At 39.0% G+C, this 23,150-nt stretch overlaps 1 long non-coding RNA gene across 1 annotated transcript; it reads right to left on the bottom strand.

Moving 5' to 3' along the window:
* Positions 1-15,993: 15,993 nt before the first annotated feature.
* On the bottom strand, positions 15,994-17,844 carry LOC141848110 (uncharacterized). The gene is made up of 3 exons (XR_012603464.1): positions 17,760-17,844; positions 16,846-16,916; positions 15,994-16,225 (listed from the first exon to the last, which is right to left on the bottom strand). It is a non-coding gene; the product is annotated as an uncharacterized LOC141848110 (long non-coding RNA).
* Between the last annotated feature and the right edge of the window lie 5,306 nt (positions 17,845-23,150).

Genomic DNA, 23,150 nt, shown 5'->3' with positions numbered 1-23,150 from the left:
CCGTCCTCGATCTCCATAAGAACTACTGCTTCAAAAGGAGTCATCTGAGTACTATCTCTCAGGGTGGTCCTGTATGCCCATAGAATACTGATGTGTGTAGGGTATACATATATTTCTACTATGTTTATTGCACATTTTTATGCATTTCATGATGATACTCTGTATTTATCGTACCCTTTATTCGTACATTAGGCATATTTTCTCTACTTTTTAGTTCGAAGGTCTGCTCTCATACATTTGTATTTGCAGGATGAAAATCAGTGCGAAATAAGGTGAAAAGAAGGAAGAACAACGAAAGCTCAAGACAGGATCGTGCCTCAAGGCACGACCGTGCTTCATCACCCAAGCCAACCAAGACATGGGCGTTCCCTTTATAGCCACGATCGTGTTTCCTGCAGTTCCCTCAGTAGTAGCCATGTTCACAAGACACGGTTGTGCCTTACATATAGAAGGTCAGCTGCTCCAGGCCGTGCCCCCAACACAGAAGGAACCAGACCAGGGGTCGTGCCTACAAGGCACGACCGTGCCATTTTTCTAGTGCGAGACTAGTTTGGCGCCGTGCCCGTGATACCCTCAAACCGAACTTCCAGGCCGTGCCTTGAGGCACGGCCATGTCGCGCACATAGCCTATATTAGCATCTCTTTGAAACCCTTACAGGGGGCGTCAGAGGTGAACCGAGGACGCCGCAACCACGTTTCAAAGCAGAATTCAGCGTCTCATCCATTCTTCCGGGGCTACTCCACCGTTTCCATCCACCGCCGACGAGGAGATTGCAATTCGAAGGAGATTCGATACATTGATAAGTCTTTTTTCCTTTTCTCTCTTGGATTTAGGAACAAAGATGAACTCCTATTTTTCTTCTTTGAGTTATATTCCCTCTGTCATGGAGTAGATCCCTAGATTCTAGGATGTAGGAGGAATTGAGATGTATTGGATTATTTGTATTTAATGGATTTGTTATTTGTCATCTTCTATGATATGTTTATGATTTGCTATATGGATTGCGCCTTGTGTGTATTTGGTGATATGTGTATGAAGGCTTAAATTCATGTGGATGGGAGTGAATTATGGTTTATAGGAAATCTTAGAATCGTATCATCAGGGCGCTTTGTGACAGGAGATAAACCTTAACCAGACTTTCCGAGGAGATCCTTAAATCGTAACAAACTCTTATAAGGGATATCTAACGGCAATTGATCGCTAGGAAGAGATCCTTAATAGGAGTACTCAGTGACAGAGGGTAGAATATCAAATAGTATAACCGGGGCACCTTGTGACAGGAGGTAAACCTTAATCAGACTATCGAGTATTATCTCCGACTAGTAGTCATAGCATTAGAGAATAATGATTGAATTCCAATGAAGCCTAACGAGGTCTATTTGGGTAGCTTAGTTAGAATCCCTGCATTGATATAAACATTGAAGAATGGTAAAGCGTCCATGATACTATCAACCATAGTCTTAAGGAATCTGAAATCCTAGGATCGTTTCCTATGCCTATCATCTAGTTGATTTCTTTTCGATTGAGGTTTAGGTACTCCAATTCTCCTTCTCTCTCTCCCCAACACAAAAATCCAAACATTCGCAAACTCTTTCTGTGCTAGTCTAGTGATAAATTTCACGGTCTTTGTGGTCCAATATATATCTTTTTATTACTTGACGACAATCGTACTCTTGCGAGAGCCTATCAAATACTGAATAATTCATTCATCCAGTTACCTTGCACCTAATCTAACTTTATCTTGAGACCCTTGGCGAGTTCTCTATTAACCACCTCTGCTAGTCCATTACTTTGTGGATATGCTACGGAAGTGAAGGCTCGTACAATCCCAAGTTCTTGGCACCATTCTTATAACTTACGTCCTTGGAACTGTCATCTATTATCTACTAACTTGCGAGGGATTCTATACCAAAAAATGATATTTTGTCATAGAAACTTCAAGATAATTTCCTCGGTGATTCAAGCCAATGGTTCAACATCTACCTATTTTGAAGAAGTAATCGATGGCTACCAAGAGAAACTTTTTTTAGTTAGGTCCTATCGAGAAAGGACTTACAATATCCATTCTCCATTGATCAAAGGGGCAAGAGGAGGTGGCAATTCTTAACAACTCTGTAGGATGATGAGGAAGATTTTGATGTCTTTGACAATTTAAGCATGTACTAGTCATCTGAACTGTGTTAATTTGTAAGGTGGATCAGAAATATCTAGCTAACAATACTTTTTGAGCCAGAGTTCTTCCTCATATATGATTTCCACAAATATCTTGATGAATTTCTTGCATAACGTACTCAGCCTCACTAGTACCGAGACACTTGAATAAAGGTCGAGAGAAGGCTCCTTTGTACAAGATGTCTCCCACCAAAGTGAATTTGGTTACATGTCTTTTGAGAATTTTAACTTAATCGGAATTGGATGGAAACGTTCCATCTTTAAGAAAGGTGATGATGGGAACCGTCCAATCAGCAGGTTCGCTTGTTTTTGTAACCCTACCAATGTGGGCTATAAGCTAATCATGTACTATGAGTTCCTCTTGTTCCCAATTAATCAAGGCACTAGCTAATTGAGCCAGCTCATTTGCTTTTTGATTTTTAACCTGAGGTATTATCTAAATAATAACTTCTTGGAAAGCAGCCTTTAATTTCTCGAAGGGCCTCGTTATACCTTTGGAGCCTATGATTATGAATTTCAAAAGCTCCTTTGATTTGTTGGGTAGCTAGTTGAGAGTTTGAGTAGATAACTATTAGAGTTGCTCCTATATGTCTGGCTGCTTATAACCCAGCAAGTAAGGCTTCATACTCTGCCTCATTATTAGAAGCTTTAAAATGAAGTTTTATGGTCATTTGTAGCGTGCCCCCTTTAGGAGAACATAATAAGATTCTTTTTAGTGAATGATCCATCTACTTCCCTTTCTAGTGAATGATCCATCTATAAACTGGTAGGTTGGTAAATAAGTCTTTAGATCGTTAAAAGTTTGTTCACATTTCTCATCCCAAGAAAATCTAGCTTCCTTGTGTAATATTTTAAAGAAGGGAAGACTCTTCATAGCTGATTGTGGTATAAATCATGATAATGTGGTAATCCATCTTACTAACCTTTGAACTTCTTTGATATTCCATGGCGAAGTCATGTTTTGCAAAGCTTATACTTTTTCTTGGTTAGCTTTTATCTCTCTTTTAGTTACTATATATCCTAGGAACCGACCACTCTTGATGCCAAATATGCACATGTTATGATTTAATTTGAGATTATACCTTCGCAAAGTATTACATGTTTCCTTGATATCACTAATCAGGTTCTTAGCTCAAACTGATTTAATTAATATATCATCTATATATACTTCAACGTTGGACCTATCTGGTGCTTGAAGGTTTTATCCATGAGTCGCTGATAGGTGGCCCTTGCATTTTTCAACCCAAAAGACATGACAGTATAACAAAAAGTTCCTCCCGAGGTGATAAAACTAACCTTTTCCTAATCTTCTTTGGTTAATAAAATTTGATGATATCCTTGATAGACATCCAGCATATATATAAGTTCACATCCTGAAGTGGAGTCCATTAATTGATCAATTCTAGGGAGGGGATAACAATCCTTAGGACAGGCTTTATTGGATCTCGAAAATCGATACAGACACGCCACTTGCCTCCAGGTTTTGGGACCAACACTATGTTGCAAGCCATGTCAGGAATTGAACTTCTTGGATATGCCCAGCTTCAAGAAGTTTAGTGATTTCGACCTGAATTACTTTATCTTGTTCAAGTCCTAAATGTCCCTTTTTTTGTTTCACAAGTCTGGAATTAGGGAGGATATTGAGCCGATGTTCTATTACGATGAGGCTATTCCTGTAACTTCCTGAGGAACTCAGGAAAATACATCATTCTTTTGGATGAGGTAGGTAGTCAGCTTGGTTTTTAATTCAGGTGTTAAATCGACAGAGATTTGAGTGACTCTGTCTGGCAGCCTAGGCATGACCTACACTTTTTCTTTTTCCTGTGATAATTGGGGTGTGAGTGTTTCCTGTAAAGAGTGTACCTTATCCTATAGAGCTATCCGTAATTTTTTGATATCAGTATGAACCATGGCTGTGTAGCATTTTTGAGAGACGGTCTGATCTCCTCTCACCCAGCCGATCTGATCATCTATCAAAAATTTTATTTGTTGATGAAAAGTACAAACTATGACTTGGAATGTACTGAGCGTTGATCTTCCCATAATGACATTATATAAGAAGGGAGCGTCTACCACTATAAAAATGACACTTCGAGTTTGAATTAAGAGATCCTGTCCCAAAGAAAAAGGTAGGCTAACTTGTCATAACAGATGTATTTCATGTCCAATGAATCTGAACAAAGCTGTGGACATGGATTTCAACTCTGCTTAGTCTATTTGCATCTGACTGAAGGCTTCTTTGAATAATATGTTGACGAAGCTGCCTGTATCAATGAATATCCTAGTCACGTCATAATTTGCTATTACAGTATAAATGACTAAGGCGTCATCGTGGGGTGTGGAGACTTCTTCAAAGTCTTGCAGACTGAAGCTAATAATGGGTCCCTTCGCTTTGCCCCTCTTACCACTGATACCATAACTTTCTAACCTTCTTCCATGAGCTTTCCTTGCACAATTAAAATCTCTATCTGTAGGTCCTCCTAAGATCATATTGATGATGCCATGGTGAGGAATGTTATCCTGATGAGCTCGATTTGAATGAGAATGATCTTTTCTTTAGTCATTGCGATGATTCTGATGCAGATCAGGAGAGTATCGTCTGGAGGGTTTAGTCTCTTGATGTTTGGTAGGACTAGTTCGGCTCTTATTCGCTTGATCTCCCAAATTTTTTTGTCGGGAGTATTTATGGGTCGGGTGCCCAGATGCGGGAGATTACACTCTCTTTCCTTGTTATTTTTCTTTTATGACTCGACCGACTTCTTACGCCAACTGCCTACATTTATTAATGTTATAACTAGATGACCGATGATATGTACAGAAATGAACCTGCTCTTCTATAGGGATTTGAGTTGGTGTTTCTACAAGAATAGGAAAAGAGGTTACGACATGTACTATACGCCCTTCTCGTTGAGAGGGAATATAGTTAAATCATGATGCCCCCTTATTAGTTGTGGATTGAGAGATTTTCTTATTTGATCTAAAGGTGATTGAGCTATCGTCCCGATGGGCAAGATGCGTTTCTTCCAGATGTATATACTTTTTGGGCCGTTCTAACAATTTAGCATAATTGGTAGAGGTTTTTTTACTAGAGATCGAAAGAATTCTCCCTCTGTTAATGCTTGAGAAAAGGTACTGGTTAATACTTCTATGGGGGTGGAAGGAACATCCCAAATGACTCGGTCAAATCATTGAATATATTCTTTGAGAGTTTCCTTAGGATTTTGCTTCATGATAAATAGATTTAATAGTGTCTTCTTGTACCTTTTACTATCCATTCGGATATTGATGTAGTAGAGCAGCATTTTCAAAATGTCACAAATGGCCCTCTGGATCTGATAATCTGGTGTACTCTCCTAACTGTGGTTGTCAAAAGTGCCGAGGCAATTCTTGTTCCAAGACTTTCCTAGAAAAAAGTGTTTGGAGTATGTTTACCTCCTCTGCTATTGTTGTCTTGCCTTTATAATCAGGCAAAGGCATTTTAGCTCTCAACTCATGTGAATCTTCGTCTGGAAAAGTTGTCTCTTTATTAAGAGAGTTTATAATAGGTATATCTCCATCCAATGGTAACGATAATTTTCTATAGGGGGAGGGATCTTCCGGGGAAGGTAAAGGCACTCCTGAAGAGGTAATAGTGAGTGTTGTTATAATACCTTTAATATTGTCTGAGATACTATTTCATTGATCTTCTCAAGCATGACCATCATCTTATCACCATAGCTTTTTTCCTTGGTAGAGCCATGCTCACCAACAATTTTTCTAGTGTTAACTATCGAAGCGTCTCAGCTCAGATTTTTCATAGATGGCGCCAATTTATTTTGGCCAAAATACTATGGATGATCAAGTCACCGGTCAACAAACTGCTAACGTGCACACTCCTCGAAAATAGTTATCGGAAAAGATAAAGGAACTTGAAAAATACTCAAAAAGAGAGTTAAAATGACGTCGAGGGTGGGTCCCGGCAAGCCACTCCGACGCTCAAGTTAGAGTTTTACATGAGGAAGGAGTTTAAGGACTTGAAAAAATTAGAATTTTGTATGCATACCTGTGTCCATAAGTATGGATCCTCTTTTATAAAGTTGTTAATATCTGTGTAAGATATATTCTAAAATATTCATTCTAATTTAGAAAGATTCTGAAATATTTTCTTTATTCTCTGGGTGAAACGGTCTTAGATTTTTCTAATCTTAAGGATGAACCAACTTTATGACTTTATCCCATATAACACGTGAAGGTAATGCTGGTGGAGGGAGCACTAGATGATTGAATCTTGATTTTAATGATGACACGAGGTTCAAGTTAAGTGTGTGGTTTGTACTAATGTGTTTATCTAAGTGTGCAGGGAGCACAGGAAAGTCCTAATTGAGGTTGGGCAATGAAAGTCTTAGTGTGGAGTATAGGCAAAGGAAAGTCCTGATCTGGAGGACTAGGCAGAAGTCTTAGCAGGATCAAGTGTACCAAGTAAAAGTTCAAGCAGGTCAAGTGGACCAGATGCATGGCAGAAGTCCAGACAGATCAGGTGGACCAGATGCATGGCGGGAAGTCCAATAGGTTAGGTGGACCAGTTGTTTGGCGGGAACTCTAGGCAGGTCAGGTGGACCAGTTGTCTAGCAGCAAATCCTAGGGGTCGAAAATCGAGGCTAAGCAGTAAGTTGAACAAGTCTGGAGGACTTGTTGGCAAACAGGTAAATTCTTCCAAGTGGAGTGGATAAGGGCACGCTCCCGATGTGGAACAGTAGACGTCGGTCTAACCCAGAATTTCATTAAAAATCCGAAGTTAAGACCATAAACAGTTCAAACACTGTTTTATGCTTCCTGTTACTTTTCTTTTGTACTAACTTGTAACGTAGGAATGGAGGGGCGGGAACTTTGATTCCGAGCGCCCTTATCTAGAATCCAGGCGATCGGAGTCTAGGCACCTGGATTTGATCCAGGCGATCAGACGTCAACAGAACCAAGCCAATATTGGAGCAATGAAGTGGTAAAGTCCTAGTGGTCAGGACACCTCAGCTTCCAGGCGCTCAGATTTGAATAAACGCTGCGGCGGTCAAAGTTTATCGGAACCTCTACGTCAGCATACAGGTGCCTGGAAGTGTCGAGTTAGCAGCGTCGATGGTGGATCGACGGACAGCATGGAGGCGTTTAGAAAGGGTTCCAGGCGCCCAAAAAGCCCAATAAAAGAGCTTCGAGGGAGAGCCCTCAATACAACAACTCAGAGCAAATCGATGATTGTCTACGCGCAAAGAAACATTCTGGAGGTCGTCGTAACACCGAAGTTCTGCACAGAAAGATTACAACTCTACAACTTCGGTAACTCGATTACTATTCTGTACTTAATTTCAAAGAATGGTATTATTTTTACCGTTCATGTTTTTTTGTAATTGACAAAACTCCTATTCGTAAGGAAGGAGTTTCATAGTGGATTGCCCAACGTAAATGATCAAACGATCGTGGGCCTTGGAGTAGCAACCTGTAGTTGTGAACCAAATAAAAAAAGCCTTGTCTCTTTATGTGTTTGCATTTTACAATTTCCACTGCAACATTTTCCGCTATTTTACTTTGATCAATCGGATTTATGAATGAAAACGAATGGACTTTATGAAAATCGAAAAAAAACTACAGATAGCGCTATTCACCCCCCCCCCCCTCTAGCGCTCTCTTCGATCCTACAATTGGTATCAGAGCGGGGTGCTCGAACACAGTGCAACCACTGGTCGAGCATGTTTTCTGAAATTTCTTTTTGATTTTTTTAAAAGTTATTTTATTTTTCTCTCGCATTACTAATCCAAGACCAATTCTTGGAACAGTTTTTTATATTCTTTCTATATGCTAGAAACAATGGTCCATCAGGAAGGATTCAGTACCGCAAGACCACCGCTATTCTCCGAGAAGGACTTCATTTACTGAAAAGGTAGAATAAAGTACCACCTGAAGAAACAAGTGGAGATGTGGATAGTCATACAGATGAGATTCACAATCCTGACTGACAATGATGGTCTATCACAGTTCTGCGACAAATGGGATGCGACCACAAGGAAGAAGATCGAGGCAGATGCGAAGGCAACCCAGACCTTGCAATGTGGGTTGACCAAGGAAGAATTGAATCAAGTTGAACCCTTTATCAGTGCAAAGGATCTTTGGGACAAACTGATCGAATTGAACGAGGGCACTTCGGATACAAAAGTCAGCAAGAGAGATCTCCTAATGAACAAACTGTACAACATCCAAATGGTGGACGGAGAATCGGAAAGTGCACTTCACACAAGGATCCAAGACATATTAAATGGCTTACATGCAATCGGATAACCCATGGAAAATCAAGACATCATAAGGTATGCTTTGAAAACGTTCCCAAGGAACACTTTGTGGGTCCTTCTTCTTAATTCTTCTTTTAATTATTCATGTTGTAAAAGATTTCACCTCTTTCGAAAGTAATATATGAAAGAGAAAGATGAGCATTTTGAGAGTAACTCATCAATGAGTCATAGGCTATGGCTTGGAATGAGAATTCCAAACTATATTACATGTCTTGTTAGTGATTGGTATGCAATTTAATTGTGTTTGTTTTTATTCAGTAACTAATTCTTGTGTGACCTTTCTAAGCTTGTAACAAAAGCAAAATTAGTTTTAAATTGTATGTAGGTACAATCACTATTCACTCGCTTTTAGCTCATTTGACTATCCATACACATTAGTCTCCAAGATACTCATTATCTAATTGCTCTCTTGCCTTTTTTTCTATAATTTTATTTTATTTGTTTAATCTTGAGTTCTTTATCTTCAACTTTCATACTTAATTCAATTCTTACTTGTGCTTATCATTTTCTTATTTGTAAGAAGTGAATTGCAAGAGGTTTCCCCTCTACTAAAGGGAAAAGTATAGTGAGTTTCCTCTGCCCTCCTTGATTAAATAGTTCTCCATCCCTAAATTTTATATCCAAGTAAACAAGCCCTTAACCCTCAGCCCTCTACCCTCATCATTAAACTTTGATCCTCGCCCTTGTCTACAAACCTTTCACCCTCTTCCATGAGCCAAGTAGCGCCCTTTGTCTTAGTTGGAGAAGGGAAGAATCTCTTTTTTTATGGACCACACACAAAACATAAACTATTTTGCCTAAATGAGATATTGTTTGAGGGGCGAAAGTGGACAATAGTTTGAAAAGCTATTTCCACATCATAGATAAACATGATATATTTGAAACTGTTGGAAGCATCATTTTGATGTTGAAAATAGTATCTCAATGATCAAAATCCAGTGATGCAATCTTCTCCATCATATGGAACTTTTATTTCCTTACTCCTAAAGTTACCTTTTTCTTAGGATGGAAGCATTATATATATCTATTTATATATATAGCATTTATTAATAGGAAAGTAGTTAGGCCGTGAATGGGCCACCATTGGACTGGCTTCACATGTTTCTGAAAGTTAGAACTACTGTTAAATGAGCATCTTAGATTTGACCTCCCTTCTTATTTTCTCCTATTCAACAGTGCCAAGTTCTTGTCATTGCACTCAAAACTTTGTTCAACTAGGCATAATGTTCTTATTCATGGAGATTGTAGTGTTCATCTGAATTAATTTTGTACTGCCACTAGTTAGTTCATGTAAAATTCTTTATTTACTATACTCAAATCTTTGGATAGATAAATTATTGGTTTGCTAAAGAGTAAAGCAAGCGATCATTCTGTCACCTCTGTTTGCCATGATCTTGATTATTTTAATAGCTTAAAGAAAGGAATGGAGCAGGGGACAAATAGCCCTGTGTACTAGTTCCTTGTGCCCCTACCCATATGGCATCCAATTTCAAAAGATTCCGCTACACAGTTTGTCCCACCACCAAATGTTGTTTATGCGTCCCCAATTGTAGTCTAATTTCCTTTAATTGAGCTGTTTCATTTTAGCTGTTCTTTTTATAATTCGGATGTCTTGACTTTATTCGATTAATTTTGAAGGTAGTTAACTTTTTCTATGATATGTTCATTAAAGTTTTGGATTTGAGATCTTATTGGGTGCTGAAAGATAGTCAAGCATCTGGCCATATGAGTAGAAGGAAGCTACATGAGGTCCAGTAAAACTAAAGTATGTTAGGAGAATAGGTGGTTAAATAGCTACCGTTTGACATTGAAAATAAATGGCTTGTATCTTCATTCATCATAGTTAGAGTCATGATATAAACATAGAAGCCCTCGGGGTTATGGTACAATAGTATATTTTCATACTTAATCAGATATTTATGGATCGATTGATATATTACAAATTAATTTTTTATAGTGGAAAAATAATCTTAGAGAGTTGATTGTGGAGTGACATATCATTTACACTTTCTAAATTATCTTAGTGATCGATAAGAAACTTTCATAGGATTAAATAAATCATCTCCAAAATTAATTGATTTAAAAAATTAAAAAATATATAAAATACAAAACACATAGCAGAGACGCATCCCCTTCTCCACCCAATTAATTTTCATTGACCACAAAGTGTCCCTATGTAGCTTGTTTGTTTATAATTAAATAATGAACCAACCTAAATGTATGATAAATAAACAACTAGTTAAGTATAAAATCAATAAGGTATACTATGTATCAACAAATTTTGTCGAATACAATCAATATTAATTCCAACCTTTTTTTGTTTATAAGGTATCTAGATCTTACAAACTAACTAATTCTTAAATATACGATCCAATCCCATATTTCACACACTAATTAAATTTAGAAAGTGAGATAACTTTTGACGTGGCACCCCAGCTTCTAGGAATTAGAGTTGAAGGGGCTTGAACATAATCATGGTAAACTATGCAAGCATGATCCTGCTTAAGCATCACAACTGGTGAAAATGTTTCATCATAATCAATACCATGAATTTGCTTAAAGTCTTTAGCTATTAATCGCCCTTTATAGATATGCACAAGATCATCCATGTCAGTCTTTCTCTTAAAGACCCACTTACACCTAATGAGTTTGATCCCCTCAGGTGGATCAACCAAAGTTCATACTTGGTTAGTATACATAGATTCTATTTCGGACCTCATGACCTCTAACTATTTCTCAGAATCTGGGCTCATCACAACTTCCTGATAGGAGGTAGGCTCGTTCAACTCAACAAGCATAATATCATCGTGGTCAGACAAGAGAAATGAATATCTCTCAGGCTGATGACATATCCTATCAGATCTGCGAAGAGGTTGGTCTACTTGAACAGGTTGTTGCTCCACAACTTCTTGTGCAACAAACTCATGATCCACAACACTTTGTGGTGCCTATTCAATTTCCATCGAGGCCTCAGTGTTATTTTCTATATCTTGAACTTCTTCAAGATTGATTTTACTCCCACTGGTTCTTCTAGAAATAAACTCTCTTTCTAGAAAAATGTCAGTTCTAGCGACAAACACTTTGCCTTGTGTGGGAATATAAAAGTAATATCCCTTCGTTTCCTTGGGATATCCTACAAAATAGCACTTATCTGATTTGGGGCCTAGCTTGTCTGAGACTTGACGTCGAACGTAAGCCTCACAACCTCAAATCTTCATAAAAGATATTTTGGGACTCTTCCCAGTCTATATCGTATATGGTGTCTTTATGATGACTTTAGATGGAACACGGTTAAGTGTGAAGAGAGTCGTCTCTAGAGCGAATCCCCAAAAGGAAGTAGGTAGATCAGTCTGACTCATCATCGATCGTACCATATCTAATAAAGTATGATTTCTCCGCTCGGATACACCATTCCATTGTGGTGTTCCAGGTGGAGTGAGTTGGGATATGATCCCACACTCAGCTAGATGGTCACGAAACTCTTGGCTAAGGTATTCACCACCTCGATCTGATCGAAGTATCTTAATACTCTTGCCAAGTTGATTTTGTACTTCATTCTTGAATTCTTTGAACTTTTCAAAGGATTCTGACTTGTGTTTCATAAGATACACATAGTCATATCTACTGATATCATCAGTAAATGTTATGAAGTACTGATAGCCTCCTCTAGCAGCGACATTGAAAGGGCCACATACATCAGTATGTATGAGTCCTAACAAGTCCGTCGCTCTTTCACCATGTCCACTAAATGGAGTCTTGGTCATCTTGCCTAGAAGACAAGATTCGCATGTCTCATATGATTCAAAATCAAATGAGTCCAGTAATCCATCCTTATGGAGTTGGGATATGCGACTCTCATTTATGTGACCCAAGCGACAATGCCAGAGATATGTTTGGTTCAAATCATTCGGTTTGAACCGTTTGATATTTATGTTATAGATTGGGTTTTCTAAGTCTAGAACATAGAGATCATTCATCAGAGGTGCATTACAATAGAACATATCATTTAACATTATGGAACAATATTTGTCCTTTATGATAAATGAAAAGTCTTTCTTGTCCAAACAAGATACAAAAATTATGTTCTTAGTTAATGCAGGTACATAGTAGCACTCCTCTAGTTCTAAGATAAGCCTTATGGGCAAAGATAGAGAATATGTTCCTACAGCTATAGCAGCAACTCTTGCGCCATTGCCTACTCGTAGGTCCACTTCGCCCTTTGTCAACGCTCTAGTTCTTCGTAGGCCCTGCACATTGGTACAAATGTGAGATGCACAACCGGTATCTAATACCCATGATGAAGAAATAGATAGATTGACTTCTATAACATATATACCTGAGGCAGAAGTCTCACTTCTTTTCTTCTTTACTTCCTCAAGGTAGAGTTTGCAGTTCCTCTTCCAGTGTCCAGTCTCACCGCAGTGGAAGCAGGTTCCTTCCTTAGGCACCCCACCTTTGGGCTTCGATGTAGTAGAGTTGGCCTTGCCTTTAGCTTGGGTCTTACCCTTGCCTTTGGGCTTCCATTTGCCTTTGCCTTTGTTTACCATTAGTACATTACTAGTCTTGGTCTTCTTGAGATTGGGTTCAGCAGTTCTCAACATGCTGAGCATCTCAGGCAGAGGCTTGTCAATTTCATTCATGTTGTAGTTCATGACAAATTGACTATACCCTTCCGGCAATGATTGCAGGATAAGGTCAGTGGCCAATTCTTGACCCAGTGGAAATCCTAGTCTTTCAAGGTTCTCGACATACCCAATCATCTTGAGTACGTGAGTTCCTACAGGAGTTCCTTCTTGCATCTTGCATGCAAATAGGGCCTTAGACACCTCAAACCGCTCGTGCCTAGCTTGCCCTTGATATAGTTGTTTCAGGTGCTCAACCATATCATGTGCATCCATGTTCTCATGTTGCTTCTGAAGCTCAGAGTTCATGGTGGCAAGCATTAGGCATGATACATCTAATGCATCATCTTGATGCTTCTTGTAAGCATCTTTTTCCGCACGAGTGGCGGTAGTGGCGGGTGCTTCAGGAAGTGGTTGCTCTAGGACGTACAATTTTCGTTCTTGCTTGAGGACGATCCTCAAGTTTCTGTACCAATCCAGGAAATTAGCTCCATTGAGCTTGTCCTTCTCAAGGACAGATCGCAGAGAGAGAGTATTTGACGTGTTAGATGACATGGTGATCTACAACAGTAAAATGTAGAAATAAGTATCATATCTAGATCATTTAATTAGGCCTTTAATTAAATGATACTCCCACTGAATCATAGAGCTTTGGTAGAGTCTAGTCATGGATGTGGCCAAACGCATTTTTGCCCACACTACTAGCTCCTAACCAAATAGCTACAAATTCATGTGGGACAAGATCCACATCATACCTCACCTTGAGTTAGCTTTGGCTAATCGCCCAAGACTTAGTATGATAGGTAGGCAATATTTTACCAATTACATCTTATGCAACTCTTGAAAATAAAAGGGTCAAGATCCACATTACACATCATCTTGAGTTAGCTTTGGCTAATCGCCCAAGATTTAGTGTAATTGTTCTCTTACCCAATCTTCCCAACTTTTGGGATATGCCTCTAAGTTCTACTCAATCTAATTGAGATAACTTAGTTAAGTCTCACCCAAAGTTTGATAGCGGGACATCACAATTGTCCTCTCGCACTCTATCAAGATAAATTGTGTCACTTTGCTTTGGCAAACCCAACAACAATTGATCGAGATAGTAGTGAGTATCAAACTTTGGTAGGCATATCGAGTTGACTTAATTAAGATAAAATTTATCTAACATGCATCACATACACACATAGCATATATCAACATATAAGCTAAACGTGACATGGTTATGGCCCATATTCTACGATCCTCTCAAGCCAATGAGAAGATCGATTGGTCAACCTAGGGATAACAACTTCTCCAAGTGCTTCCTTTGGTCATCATGTGTCGTCGACATCCTTCTTGTAACTTCATCCTCGAATGGACTTTCCACTCCTCATTTTGTACATTACAAAAGGAATACTCGAGTTACATTCGAGTCTAAATCTATTTTACAACAAGAAAATAGAAAGAAAGGCACGACACACAGGCCGTATTATGAATTACAACATGCACACACAACACAACACAATCACATTGGGTTCAAGGGCCATAACCATGCACCATGACAACCATCACACAATAAATAGATCTAGGACATTAATTTTATTATGTTTGCCAAAATTTTATTCATGAGCAAAAGCTTCACGGCAGTCCCGCTAGTCGATTAGCGAGTGGGGTCAAGGGATAGCGCCCCTTGTGGGGGGTCGGGGGCAATGCCCCAGAAATAATTTTTTTTTAACTCTTTGAATGAATCGCTTCCCTTTGTGTTGTTGATGCATCCTTGTGGCAAAAATCGAACAATCATTGTCACAATTTTATCAAATACAATCGGACTATAGCACACTTTCATTAGATAAATATTTACACATTTGTCAACATGATGATGCTATATTCTCTTAGTTTGATCGACACAAACTTTTTGCATGTAGACAAAATGCTCAAATAAATAGGCAACACATAATTACAACATGTCCTACTTTTATATCACATATATAAAAGAAAACTTATACGATCTTTCGCAAGTGGCTCTGATACCACTGTTGGGAATCCTATACGATAAAATAAAAAATCGCAGCAGAAATAGGATCCCTCGAGCGATCCATGCGAAAACTCGTACAAATTAAAATTATAAAAAAAATCTATCTAATAGATTTTACCTTTAATGTGTGCCCTTCGCTTATCCCGCTCGTTCAAAGGTCGTCGAATCTCTAGCACGTTCAAGTGCCCGTGCCTCTATGCGTATCCACACGAACACTCACTTTTGGAGAAAGGTGATTGTGCTAGCAACCTTTGTGGATTTTGGCTAAGAGGAGGAAGAGGAATTTAGTGCACAATGAGGGAAGGAGGAAAAAAATGAACCACTCAGGAGTTTTGTAAGAGAAAACTCTTTTATACTCATGCCATGAATACTAAGGGTTTTTAGGCTTTTGGTATTCCTTATCAATGCATGATTAATCCTATTAATCAAGTATGATAACTCTCATGCATGTAACCTCCTCCTCTTGATTGCATGATTAATCCACATTAATCATGCATGATGAATCAAAATCCAATTTGGCTTGATTTGAGTCTAATTCAAATTCAACTCATGCATGATAACTTCCATGCATGTAACTTCCTCTTCTTTATTGCATGATTAATCTACATTAATCATGCATGATGAATCAAAATTCATCTTGGTTTAATTTGAGTCTTACTCAAATTCAATCAACTTGAGTCTAACTCAAGCTAGACCATCCAATGAGTTTAATTGTTCTTTTAGTCAAATTAAAATGAAATTTGTCACGCCCCGGGAGACGACTGTCCGATAAATTTCGGCAGCATCTCCCTTGTAACAATTTACTTTCCCTGAATACAAACATAATAAGACCTACACGGCCATAATCCACATATATATATATATAAATTGTAAAACAGAAACTCTATTAAGGTAATAAAGTCCACAACTGACAACTATCAACATGCACCACTAAACCAAACACATATACGAAAATTCACAGTAAATAAAATAGTTTCTGACACGATATGACATAAAACGACTCCTGACACAATAGACTCCAAAAATGTAAGCAAAATGACTTAAGCAAATTTCAACTCGACGCGGGACTAGCAGCACGGCTCTCCAGACAGACCTCAACCTGAAAAGATAAAATCAACGGAGTGAGTTCAATGAACTCAGCGGATATCTAGCAGATATGTATAAATAAGCTATTTACCAGTACTAATCATGATTGTACAGAAATAAATACAGAACCGAACTACTGAATAGCTGTGCATACCAGAATCATATGTAATAACACAACGGTATAAATCCTGCAACATAGGTAAGATCAAAAGCCCAAAATGCCTAAGGTATCCTGTAGGTGCATGTCACACCTATGCAGTAATTAAATGCAATCCTGTAGCGACGGACTCAGACTATAAAGGAGCCGATGATCGCTAACATAAAATCCTGGTGCGACGGGCTCAGACTATACAGGAGCCGATGATCGCTAGATGCGGAGCGACGGGCTCAGACTATAGTATGCAGGAGCCGATGATCGCTAGTATGCAAATCCTGGAGCGACGGGCTCAGACTATAAAGGAGCCGATGATCGCTAGTATGCAAATCCTGGAGCGACGGGCTCAGACTATAAAGGAGCCGATGATCGCTAGTATGCAAACATGTAGATATAAAGCAAAATAAATTAATACTACTAGTCATAGCAAACTATACACATCAAACGACATATCTAAATAGATGAGTCGAGATACCCGCCTTCCGAAAGTAGTCAGTGTCCAAAAAGAAAATCTCCGATCCGTCCAAAGGTCCGGTGGCAAGTCAATGTCCTGTAATTAGAATAAATGACTTTTCTAAATACGATGATATGTATATACCCATAAGATAAAATTCTTAGTCCATTTTAATATTTGTTTAACCTCCTCTAAATTACTTAGCCCAAGTTAAACTAATCCATGACATTTAACTGAATCCAAATACAATATCATGGGAGCATATAACTGTTCCAGACCAATAAAGTAAATGCATATATGCACCCTACAAACTTAGCTATTTACCTATCACGATAATTGACTAATGAGAAATAAAGTCGTATCACGCTTGATCCTAGACATTCCTATTCAATAACAAGTAAATTTACACCTTTATACATCCCATTATATTTTATTTACTATCATTATTCAAGCCAGATCTGATCTCCTGGTCCTACCCAAAACATTTGATATTTGTGAACCATGGTTCATTGCATGCGGCGTAGACCGACAATAGCTCTCGTGTACAGAACACAAATAAAAAAACTGCTATGCTAACTCCTTACACTTCTTGACTTTTCTTCTCCTTTTGTTTGCCTCATTCATTGTTTTAGAGATAAGCCTAAAGTTGTTTCTGTTAAATTAAGTTCCTTTTCTTTTTCCTGTAGCTCCTATTCCACAAGAATAACTGCAACCGGAATTAAATAACTTAGGAAATTTAAATGTGCAAAATAACTAACTAAAATTTCCTTCCTCTTGAATATTCTAAAAAGTCTTCGATTCTATCATACGGCATGTTTCCGAAACCACAAGTGTTCATCTTGGAAGGCTAGACCAATGGAAAAATCCTACCTCGATCGCCAGAAGGCATCAATAACTTGCAAATATTAACGCAAGAGGGAGTGAGTTGAAGTCTCTCACCCGATCGGCAAAGAAAACCAGCGATGCTAGGGCTGCGGCGGCGTCGGCAGAGGGGCGGCGGCGCTGCGCAGGATGTCTTCTCCGGCCGGTGAAGTCAGGTGGCGGCGTGGCTTTGGCTGTGAGGAAGACGGCACGCACCGAGCCGAAGCGGAGGAAAATCGCGCGGAGGAGGAGAATAGAATCAGCGAAGGTTTCTATTTAACCTATACCCTAAACCACGAATCGATCGGACCAGGCCAAACGAACCAAACCAACTGAACCCCAGTCATACTTAAACCGGTACTGTAGCAACCCAGGTTTGAATTTGGTTCGCTTTGTTCGGTGGCCAAACGACCTCGGATTTGATCCAAACAAGTTTTGTTTGGTTCGTCTTCGCGAGACGGATTTGTTCGTACCAGAATCGAAATTTTCCGATATCTTACACTTATAGAACAGCTTATGTAGCTGATGGCTTATGTAGCTGTTAAAATTGTTACATTCCTATAAGCTGGGGTCGCCTTGATATTGGAATCAAGATGAGATCACTTAAAGTTTGATTATCAAAGTAATTGATCCCACCATTTACTAAATCTGTTAGAAGCCAGATTAGAATTTATGTGTTAAATTCTGGATTAGGCATTGGGAATGTCTAGATCGAAATCTGTACGATGTTAATTTGAGGAAAACATGCACTCTTTTTGGTAAAGAGAATAACATCGTAGCATGTGATTCATACCACATGTGCTAATGCGACAATTAGGGTAGAAGGAGAATGAATCCCTGCTTCTCTACTATGTGAGCCCTATGAGATTATATGTTGATCTCAGCATTTACCTTAAGTGACTATTTAGCTGTCTACTTGAAATTTTAATCAGGGTTTGCTACTTTAGCATGTAGACCTATGACTATGGATGATTCGGTCTATGGAGCATGACTAGGAAAGCAACTGATTAAAATGAATAGATTCAAGCTAAAAAGGAAGATTGAATATATTTACATCTTTTTGAGAATATTCACTGGTCGACCCATTTCTGTTATGTATAGAAATGATTGTGAATATTAGATATATGAAACATGCCCTTGACATGATAGTCAAATTGAGGGATTAGAGATGTTCATATTGATGTAAATACATATTATTTAATCTAGGTAAATAGCGAGACATAATGAGTCCAGGAAATGGTTATATACCACAAGAAGAGTGATTTATGTATCACTAAAGAACGGCTAGGTGCCACCTGGATGATGGCTGTGAGCCATTAGATAAAATGACTGTGTGTCATTCAAAAAAATGGTTATGTACTATTTGGAGAGTAACTAAGTTAAGTGTAACAACTTTCTTAGTGTTGATCGCTCTATGAGCAGCTATGTAAGGTGTAACAATTTCTTAGCAATAAATGCTCAATGTGCTTGCTGTCGCACGAATCATTTTTCTATGTATGAATTGGTTGTTCTTACAGTTTATGTGACTGTGTCTTCTGGTTAAATTTAGTCTATGTGGCTAGATACCTCTTTAATGATCTTTGTGACTATTTGCCTTTGCTGGCCTCACTTGGACGAGTGGGAGATGTTGACGGTTTATGTAACTGCCCACTACGCACTCCACGAGTGCACGATCTGCACTCGGTGGAGAACGCAGCCTCTCCCTATTAAAGGGAGAGGAAAGCCCTACGAAAGGGTTCGGTTCCGTGATCAGTGAGAACATGTGCTTGTAAGCGTCCAAGCGAAGAGGAGAAGAGGTTGCCGGAGAAGAACGCCAAATCGGAGGATTTGGTTTGTGGCTGTTGTGGAGTTTTCCGTCCTGTGATTGCTCCTTCGACGGTGAGTAGTTTCAGCCGTTCCAGCCGAATTCCGGTTTACGCTACAATAGGTAATTTCTTCAACAACTAGGTAGAGTGGTAAATAAGGGGTTAGTTCGGGCCTCAAGATCAAACTAAAGCACGTTAAAGGAAGCTAGGTTGAAGAATTACCAATGTTCTCTGTTGTTACAGGGCCAATCCTTGAGAAGGAACAAGAATGACCTCTTTCTACTTGGTGTATAATGGGGAGGCAGTAGTTTCAATGGAAATCAAGATGGAGTCAACGCTTATGACAAGGACAATGTCGAGAAGAGACCACTTGAGTTGGATTTAGTAGCTGAAATAAGGGACAAAGCTGCAACTCGGCTAAATGCATAAAAATAAAGGATGAGCAAGGCATATAACAAGAGGGTTATTCCGCGCTCTTTTTAGGTGGGTGATTTTGTATGGAAAAAGCACAACATGTAGGAGAAGTTGGGAAGTTGAAAACCCGATAGGAGGGACCTTATAAGATATGCCAGAAGCTGAGCTTGGGAGTATACTACTTACAAGATCAAAAGGGGAAGAAATTGTGTTGCATTCGTATACTACTTACAAGATCAAAAGGGGAAGAAATTGTGTTGCCCTTGGAATGCTTTCCTTCTTCGACCATATCACACCTAAGTGTCAAAAAGTTCATCCTTGTAACCAAAGTTAAGACGATCACATTAGATAGTTCTAATCTCGCATGGTCTTTGTATTTGCACTTCTTAATAAAAATTACTTTTGGTTAATGACGGGTTATCTTTCGAAGGTCCAAACACCTTCAACATTTCCCTAGTCATGGATGGGGTCGCCACTTAAAAGCTCATCTATCAGGGACAAAGTCACCTTCAATATTTCACCCTCCAAGATGCAAGGTCATCATTTAAAAGCTTTCCTTGATTAGAAATAGAGTCGCGTTCAATATTTCCGCCATCAGAGATGAGGTTGCCACTTAAAAGCTTTCCTTTGTCAGGGACAAAGTCACCTTCGACATCTTCCCCACTTAGAAGCTTTCCTCTGTCTGGGACTAAGTCTCCTCTGATATTTCCCCCGTTAGATATGGAGTCACCACTTAAAAAACTTTCTTTGTCAAGGATAGAGTCGCTTTTGGCATTTCCCCTTGTCAAGGATGGGGTTGCCCCTTAAAAGTTTTCATCTATCAGAGACAAAGCCGCCTTTCACATTTAACCCATCACTTAAAAGCTTTCCTTTGTCAGGAACAGAGTCACTTTCAATATTTCTCTCATCAGGAACAGGGTCGACACTTAAAAGCTTTCATCTATTACGAACGGAGTCACCTTCGGCATTTCGTCACTTAAAAGCTTTCCTTTGTGAAGGGCAGAGTCACCTTTGACATTTCCCTCATTAGAAACGGGATTGCCAATTAAAAGCTTTCCTTTGTAGATAGAGTCGCCTTTAATATTTTTCTCGTCGGGAATGAAGTCATTTAAAAGTGTTTCTCTGTAATAAAGTTACTTTTGATATTTTCTCTGTTAAAGACGGGATCACCTCTTAGAGCATCCACAATGCGCTGTTAATCGCGCGTTAACAACGGATGTGGAGGAGCGAGGAAAAGACGTGGAGGAGTGAGGAAAGAGCGAGGAAGGAATGAGGTATTTAACGCGTTCAGAGTTCTGAACGCATTAATCGGTGGGCCATAATTTTTTTTTTAATGTTAACGTCAATCGTCAAACGTCAAATCTGAGTGGTGGTCGACCACGTGGTCGATCACCATATAGTGGTCGACCACTGGGACCACCACTGCGAACCACGTGGTAATGGATCCGACCATGCGCATTAACGCCAGCTGCAACTGGCGTTGCAGCTGCTCTTAAAATTGTTGCTCCGTCAGGAACATAATCACCTACAATAGCTCCTCTGTTAGGGACTGAGTTGTCAGGTGAAGGTTATATCAATTTTACTATCTTGCCGTTTAAAGCTAACTGTATAATAAATAATTACATGATCAAGTAATAGCATAGTTGAAATATTTGAAATGCATAGTAAAGGAGTTTAGTTCCAAGATAAGCCTGACGAAAGGACAAGCAAATGGTTAATCAGCCATCTTGTCCTTGGGCATGATGTCAACGACTGTCTGTAGGCTTAGGAAATCAAGGGAGATGCCCGCTAGTCTGAAATTGATTGATAGCTCCTTTAAAATCTTGTTAGAGAAGAAATGCGGATCGGGCACCAAGCAAATCATACAACTTCTTTCAATTCGCCCAACTCCCTTCTTCGCTAGCCTTACAGGCCGTGGCCAACTCCTCTTTGGCATATTCCAATTCAGATGCCACTAGTTCGCTCTTGGCCCTCTCCTCCGCCACTTACATCTCTGCTGACTAGCGCTCAACTTCGGCAGTCTCTGCTGACAGGCGGCTATAGACTCAGTCTTAGCCTCTGCCAATTCGCGAGCTTGGCGAGCTACTGAATTTCAGAAACCCACCAGCATCTCGAGCGCACATTTGGCGGTAGTTCTCAGTCAAGTGAGGAACTCGGGCGATAAGTTCCCTCAGGTTGGCCAGAAGCTGTGAAGGGAGGAGTCAGTTCCAAAGGAATTAATAGGCTTATTACGAGGTTTCCCTTTTCTGACAGATACTTGTTGAGCTTCTTTCCAAAGGTGGAATTGTCGAAAAGGATCTAATTCAGGCAAGTCTAATATTTCTGGTCTAATTGTTGATCTAAACATATAATTGTCATGGATTCTTTTGTTTCTCGATCGATGATATCCAAGTGACTTCTTAGAAATATCTTTAGATTTCTGACTACCAAAGTATTAAGATGTCGAGCATGGTTTTGAGTTATAACTGATTGTATTTGGTAAACTTTGTACATTTAATTTGGATTCTCTTGAATAAGATACATTATCGTCCTGTCTTATTACAAGTCGTAAGGATCTTCCGACAATTCTTACAGCTAAAAGAACTCCTCCATTTTGAAGTCTCAGAAGAACAATTCATAATGAAAGAGACATGATAGCTTCTGACTCGTCTAAACAGGAGTGAGCAACAACAGTTTTAGGCCTTTGTATCATAAAATTTACGAGACCAAGAATATCGATACTGATTATCGAACTTGTTGCTGGTTATCTAGTAAATTTGTTTTCCACAATGTATAACTCGCTTTTTATGCGAAATTTCAAATTGTAGATCCAGCAGCCATAGAAGCACTAGTAGATAAAATCCTGTTGCAAGGGTTTTTCGCCAGTCAAGTGCATGAATCAGCAACAATGTCGAAAAGTTATGATTCTATTGCTGTCTGAAACTCTGACTTTTGGTTCTGTAGGTGATGAAGGAATCCAAGGGCAAGGCAAATCCATTGGTTTTGAACAAGATTCTTGAAGTCAAATTGAAAGGAGAGAGTTGACTTTGTTAGGACCCAAAGTCATGATCTTGCAAAGGAAGTTTAGAAAGTCAGAGTTGACTTTAATAAATTGGAAGCACAGTAATTAAGAATGTAAGTTTTCATATAGATGGCATTTAGAGAAGAGAAAATTTTCATTTTATTCTTGTATTTTAACTACCTTTTAAAATGGTTTTACTATTATTATTTTATTTGCCCCTCTATACTTTGGAAGGATCATTTTCATAGA

This window comes from Curcuma longa, chromosome 16, assembly GCF_044706935.1.
Source record: "Curcuma longa cultivar G26 ecotype Majalengka, Jawa Barat chromosome 16, ITB_CL_G26_1.1, whole genome shotgun sequence".
NCBI classification, from domain to species: Eukaryota; Viridiplantae; Streptophyta; class Magnoliopsida; order Zingiberales; family Zingiberaceae; genus Curcuma; species Curcuma longa.
The sequence above is the reverse complement of the archived record's forward strand: the minus strand, read 5'-3'. Positions and strand labels throughout refer to the sequence as shown.